The sequence below is a fragment of the Nelumbo nucifera genome, chromosome 6, assembly GCF_055504915.1.
Source record: "Nelumbo nucifera cultivar China Antique chromosome 6, China Antique-T2T, whole genome shotgun sequence".
NCBI classification, from domain to species: domain Eukaryota; kingdom Viridiplantae; phylum Streptophyta; class Magnoliopsida; order Proteales; family Nelumbonaceae; genus Nelumbo; species Nelumbo nucifera.
Genome location: NC_142654.1, coordinates 28,580,528 through 28,588,270, shown reverse-complemented (window position 1 = coordinate 28,588,270; position 7,743 = coordinate 28,580,528).

Here is a 7,743-nt window from a genome sequence, read left to right as displayed (position 1 = left end):
TCAAATAGTAGTGATGATGATGATGATGAAAATGTTGAACTTGACGATATGTTTTAGGTATTATAATAACATATATTTCCATTATTTATTTGTCATTTGACATGATAACAAACTACATATGTGACATGGGTACTGATTTTATCTCTTATTTTCTTTTGTATGATGATTTGGAACTTGGAAGTTGGAATGTTCAATCTTGTTGGTGAATTCAAGAATGAATGGAGATGGCTAGAAGCCTAGAACATGTTTTATTTGATATGGTTATATGGTCAATGAAGTCTTTTATTTTATTTTTTAGAATGGCTTGGAACTTGAGAGTTATAATATTCCATCTTGTTAGTGAATTCAAGGATGGATGAAGGACATGTTTTATGGATTTTGTTTGTCTTATTCAGATTATTTTTTTATGACTTTGGAGGAACAAGAACTTGAAGTTATATGAATTTAGTTTTAGTGTGTGATGCTATTTGTAGGAATATGAACCTATATGATTTGCACTTAAGCCTCTTATGTGTTTTACTTCAGGTTTGATTTGGTTGTATAGAAACAACCAAACAACAGGGAATATATTAAACAACCTTAAAGAAGGTTGTTGATTCACTTGATTGTAAGAAAAAAAGAATGAAATTAAAATGGGTTATGTGATTTCCATTTTAATAATTTTTTTGATTTAAGAATGTAAAATTGTGTTAATTTAAATAGGGGAAAAACATCTGAATTAAAATAGATAATTTAGGGAAAATTTTTAATTTCTTTTATTAGGTCGGGCTTTGGGCTCGGGCTTCGGGCTTTTTATCAGGGCCGGGCTCGGGCCCAAGTTCTAGGACCGTTGGTCGGGCCGGGCTCGGGCTCAGGCCTATTATTTTTCCGTTAATGAACACTAAAAGCCCGGCCCGGCCCATGAACAGGTTTAGTTTGGAGCATCCTGACTCTGAAGTACAACCTTCTCAAGAGCAAGAGTGCAGTATACACCGAGGAGGTCGCTAACTGGGCCGAGCTGTCAGTCGCTCAGCTCGGAGCTCGAGTAGCTACCCATTATATGGTGGTAAGTTCTGTCTTGACTTCTTCAATTTTGCACTTGAAACTTTTTTTGTACTAACTACTATTCTTCTCTTGGCAGGTGAACTCCGCTGTACATGCTATGACGTACAAGTCCGAATTAAACATGAAGCGAGCTCTTGCAGCTGAGTCCTCGTCTAGCGAGGCTCACACCGAGCTAAACCGGGCCTGCAACAAAAATAACCAGTTGAAGAAAGATGCGCGAGATCAAAAAGAGTTGATTACACTGATGATGTTCGAGAAGGAGGAGCTCGCGGAGCAAAAGGCAGTGTTGAAGCAGGAGGTAGAGAATCTCGAGGCCCTCGTGAAGGAGCGGACTGAGATACTCCTCCAGGCAGTGGTGGAGGCCAAGACCAAGGCCGTCGAGGAATACAAAACCTCGAAGGAGTTTCGTGGAGAGCTGATCGAGGCAGGGACAGAAGGCTATTGCAAGGGCTTGAAGCTCAATAGGTGGCTGACCCGACGCGAATTCCCTTAGCTCGACCTGATTGCCATTACTACTTCGAGGGTCACAGATGAAATGGTTGTCAAAGCTACCGAAGATCTAGACTCCGAGGCAGAAAGTGATAGCAAGCTGCTCATCGACATCGAAGAGACTGGTGCTGACGAGAGTGTGGACCCACCTATTGAGGCCTCGAACGAGGACGAAGAGCGCCAAGATGAATAGACTTATCTTCTATGTTGTATATCCCGAGCCTCCGAGCTCGGTCTATAGTGATTTTTTTTGTACCGAACTCTTATATTAAAGAAATACACTTTTGACTTATCTTTTTGTTCAAAAATGTTCAAAGTTTAAATAACTCTCGAACTGGCGAACTAACCAAGTAGAAGTAGATGTATAGGTTACCCCGAACTGTCGAGCTACCGAGATGGACAACAAGTAAGGATAACTGATAGAGTTTTTCCAAGTGGAGGTTACCTCGAACTGTCGAGCTATCGAGCTGGACTACTAGTAGGGGTAACTTCGCATAATGTATGCCGAAGTGAGCAGACATTGTAGGGTATATACCCGACCAGTCTGCAAACGGGCTACTCGCTTATATGTCATTTGTCCCTTTGAGCTAGTGGGTTCAACCTATTATAATATACCGAACTGGGCTAAACCTCGTAGGGTTTATACCCGAACTGTCTATGCCTTAGGCGTGGGGGATGATTTGCCTATGCCAAAGAGGCGACTAAGACTTGTTTGCCAATGCCGAGGAGGCGATTGGGACTTTCTGCCCATGCCGAGGAGGCGATTGGGATTTGTCTGCCCATGCCGAAGAGGCGAGTAGGACTTATCGTAGTGCCGAGGTCTTATTTCAGCTTGGTACCAAGGCCCTTGGGCTTCTGGGAGTGACTCGCAGTCCTCTCTCTAGCTCGGCGATCATATGTAGTATCTTCTAAGGTTGCCAATTTTCCATGCTCGAGGTACCTGTTTTCCTTCCAAGGTCTCGAGCTCGTGCGTACCTTCCCCGAGTACCCGTCTTACTCGGTACAGACCTTCCCAGTTCAGTCCAATCTTACCGCACCGGGCTCAGGTACCATAACCTTTTGAAGAACCAGGTCGCCGACACGGAAGTGTCGTTTCTTGACCCGGGCGTTATAGTATCTAGGCACTCTCTTCGAGTAGGTTGTTGTTCGAATGTATGCTTGGTCCCATACTTCTTCCACCTGGTCGAGGTTGGTACGGAGCACGTAATCATTTGTCTCCTCGTTGTAGGCCTCCAAGCGCAATGTTGGTACCTCGATCTCTACTGGGATCACCACTTCTGTGCCGTAAGTGAGGTTGAAGGGGGTTTCACCCGTGGTGGTCTTGACGGTATTCTAGTAGGCCCATAGCACACTGGGCAGTTCGTCTACCCACACTCCTTTGGCTCGGGCTAAGCAAGCCTTCAGTCCACGGAGTATGGTTCTGTTGGTGACTTCCGCTTGCCCGTTTGCCTGGGGATGTGCTACTGAGGTGAAGTTCTGTTGTATTCCCATCTCGACACACCAATTCTGGATCTTGATGTCCTCGAATTGCTTTCCATTGTCGGAGATGAGTACTCGAGGTAGCCCGAAGCGACATACTATATTCCTCCAGAAGAAATTTTGTATGTTGCGGGCCGTGATTATCACCCACTTCGTGAAATAATCCACTGCTACCACCAAGAATCTCCTCTGTGCTGTCGTTGGTGGGAATGGGCCAAGAATGTCGATTCCCCACTGTGTGAAGGGCCATGGGCTGGTGAGGTATTTGAGGTCGGCAGCAGGTCGGTTATGGATGTTGGCGTGCCTCTGACACTTGTCGCACTTTTTGACGAGCTCGAGTGCGTCTGCCTTCATTTTGGGCCAGTAGTACCCTCGTCGCAACGCCTTCTGGGCGAGAGCCCTACCCCCAAAGTGCCCGCCACACAAGCCCTTATGGGTGTCGCGGAGAACGAGCTCGGCCTCTGAGGGGTTGCAAGCAGCGCAAGTAGGGTAGGGTGAAAGATCTCTGGTACAATTATTCTTCTATAATGACGTATTTAGCTTACTGGCGCTCTACCCTTCGGGCCGCATTACGATCTGCAGGGAAGCTCCCGTGAAGCAAATAAATCGCAAATGGGTCAATCCAGCTCAGCTCTGCTTGTACTACAGTAGCGACCTCTCCTGCCCCCCCCCCTCGAGAATGCTAGGCCGAGGCAGGTCCTCTTTGTACACGGTCCACATGGTGTTGCTGCTTATGCTGGCTAACCAGGACTAAGCGTTGGCCTCAGCGTTCTCGGATCTCGGGATCTACCTGATGAAGTAGGATAGGAAACCGTGTACAACCTCTCAGACCTTGGCCAAATAAGCATCCATGGGGAGGTCGCGGGCTTCGTACTCGCCGCTGACTTGATTGACTAATGCCTCGTACTCTACTTCGTTGTTGGGCACTATGAACCCGAACTGGAACGCGTATTCCAGTTTCACCCCGCTTGGACCGTACAAAATTATGCCTGCTCTGCATCCTTGCTGATTGGACGAGCCGTCGACATGGAGGATCCAGGGCTCCTCGTCCCAGGTCGGACCTGCTTTAACCGGGATTGGTGTTGCGCTGGTTGATGCCTCCTCCATGGACTCGAGCCTAGCGTAGGCGCGACCTGGTGGCCTGGCCCAGGCGCGACAGGGCGGCCTGGCACATGCAGCAACCTGGCGACCTGCGAGACGTGCTCACCGGCAAATTCGGCATGCATATCCTAACACTCCCACGATCCTTGGAAGTTGGTCCACATGCCAAACGTTCCGGAGGGTGGTCAACGTGCATGGCGGTTGCCCCCGGGAATCTTGAACCACTTAGGTGACCTCTCGAAAATCTCGGATGTGGTGCGTGAAGCCCACGCCCAACAATGCCTATATAAAGGCACCAACCCCAATGGCATAGGGGGGCTAGCCACCCCAGGTCCTCGTAATTAAGCATCGGAGCGACCTCGCCGGGTTAGCCACCCCAGGTCCTCTAACATTGATTCCTTGCAGGTCTCTAAAGAACTACGAAGCTCAACAATCAATCCAGCTCGCCACTAGGTAGCTCGACAACTAATAGGTAGATAGGCCCTTTGGTCAGCTCGACACCTTATACGCATCTCGGCACTCTGGTCAGCTCGTCACCTAACCTGCCTAGCTCGGCCCAGTCAGCTCGTCACCTAACCTGCCCAACTCGGCCGAGTCAGTTCGGCACCTAACCTGCCTAGCTCGACCTAGTTAAATCAGCACCTAATCTGCCCCCAGCTCGGCATCCTAGTCCTCATCCAACAAAAGTTTACTTTGGCCTCTGAGTCATCGACCTCTTGGAAGCAGACCAAATGACGAGGTACTTAGCACAAAAAATTGATACATAACCAAAAATTGATTCATCATTTTACATCAATAATCGATATAAAAACTGCATCAATTTTATTGATGTAAAACTTTACATTCTTCCACCTATCACTATTTTCAAAAAAGCAACAGTTACTTTCTAGTTTGGTGTAAAACGTTATCAGTGTATTTTTACATTGATGACATTTTACGCTGATTCAAAACGCAACCTAAGGCTCAGTTTGGAAGGAGTACAAATACAGATTTGTACAATTCAAATGCATACAAAATAATATAAAATGTAAGGTTTTACACTCTACAAATTTATATTTGTATTCTTTCCAAACAGAGCCTAAAGTGTAAAATTTTGTGTTTTGTATATATTTGTATTTATGCATTATCAATACATATAAAATATAAGATTTTACACTACATATTTATATTTATACTCCTCCTAAATCAAAAGTTTCAGTTTGAAAGGAATACAAATACAAATATATACGGTTCAAATATATACAAAATAATACAAAATGTAAGGTTTTGCATTGTACCTTACTCCTTCCAAACTAAGCTTAAGTAAATTGTTATTAATTTTGTCCAGAATTTTTATTTACATGAACGTTCTCTTGCATGTAGCCCTTTGACTTTAACCTTTTACAAGGAATCACCCCCCTTATTGGCAACCTGCAATTATTTCGGACAACTACGAATACACACGATGCAGAATTCTGAATTCCAGCCCCTCTACTATTAGCCCTTTCCTCTCTATAAATCACATCCTGCCTGTGAATTTGACAGCAATTTATGGTCAGGATGCATTCCCCCTGTACTTTGGGGCTATAAAATTCTGATATGGGCTGATTGGTCATTCTCCCGACAAATTATCTTTTGAGATCTATTGTACTTTTATTCAGTGTGTGACAGATGTTCCATCAATGTTCACTAATTAATAATTATACAAGATTGATGTGAATTTGATACTTTTCACAAATTGAATGAAAGTGTATGAAAATTTTGAAAAAAGTACAAGAGATTCAGAGTCATACCCTATGTGCCCTCCGAATTTGATTTTTACAAATCAGCGATTCTTTCTAAACTGTAAAGATTGAATTTGCTTAACAATCTCTTTAGTTTTATATGTAATTTATTAAAACTTTTTTATGTTTTAAATGGGCCTTTTTTATTATGAGAGCAAAAAAATGTAATTCGAACTATTAAATGTTAAATTTATTATAATTTCTTTCCTTGTTTTTATAATAAAAGGAAAGGATTGCAAATGATGGAGGGGTTGTATATCCACAAAAATCAGCTAAACATATATAAGCTAAGGACCAAGGATTGTTATGTAAATCAAAAGAAAGCAAGTTCACAAAACTTAATTGGACTTCGTGACCTAATCAATCAACTGCTTGATTTGCCTCACAGTACACATGATAATAGGATAGACCTTTCATGAACACTTAATCAATTCCAAACAAACTCAAAATGATATTATTCAGAGTCCACGGGGTTGGAAAGCCTACTGAAGACAAGACAAGAGATGACAAAGCTCGAATCACCCTCGATGATAATTGTGAAATCTTTGAAGTTCAAAGCAAGATTATGCACCTCCCAAGCCGTTAAGCCTTGAACATATTAAGGATACACTTTATCTTTTCTTTCATTTCCCTACTTTTTCCTTCAAACCAAACATAGTCTTAAGGTTTCTATTTTTTCACATCCGCTGCGTAACATTGTAAGTTTCTCTAAAATGTATTCTCTCCTATTCTCAGATATGCCACTCATCCTTTTCCACCAATTCCAAATAGTTTTGTTATTCTAACTAGGACTTTTGTTGACTAAGACACCTCTAAAATTATGAATTTGGCCCCCCTCTAACTGTGTGGTAGAAAATGTTATTTAAATTCCTATTTAACGTGTTAACTCTCATCACATCTCATTGAATACTTTATTTGAAGTATTTTGTTTCTCACGAACAAAATTCTACCATTTAAATCTATGTCCATTATTTTTAATAATATAAAACATGTGTTCAAAACTAATATGGAAAACAAACCACCATTTTGTTTTGGTGGCAGGTGAATAGCTTACTCATCCACGCTAAATCGGTCAACAAATGGTCTCATAGTGAAATAATAAATATTTAAAATCAAATAAAAATATACATATCACAAAATTGATAAAAGTTTTAGAAAAATTTTATCATATTAAACAACAAAAAATTTAATAAACAACAAATATTTTTATTAATGATGAAATGAAATACAAAATTTAAAAGTGACTCACAAACGAAAGCATTTTCCTATACAAGTGATCGGACAATGACTCAACCTTTCAAGTCAAATGGGTCACCCATGATCTTACAATTAAATGACAAAAGTTTTGAAAAAGATAAAGACAAAAATTATTAAAATATGGAACTTTAAAAAAAAAACATTTACGGCATCTTTAATATTTGTATTCATCATGGAGATAGAATAAAAAACTAACTTGAAAAGATATTTGTTTTTGTATATAATTGGTGGCCAGTCGTCCATAGGGATTCAAATTGAACTGGTGCTTAATTCGAGCCTAAACTAGCCCAACTCACAATTTTAGGTAGGCAAACATGGACTTTTGGTCCTTGACCTAGGTGTAAGCCTAGGCTAAAAAAATTAGACTTTTCTGTTTTTTAGGTTAGGCGAAGCATTGTTCTTAAGTAGTGCAAGTCAAGTTTGACCATAGGCATACATACATACATGCATACATACATACATATATGCATACATGTATACATACATACATACATACATACATACATAGACACGTTTGTATACACGTGCATATACAATTATACAAATACTTTGTCAAATTTTATTGTGGGGCTGATTGATATGTCTACATCTGAACCCAGCCCAAGCACAT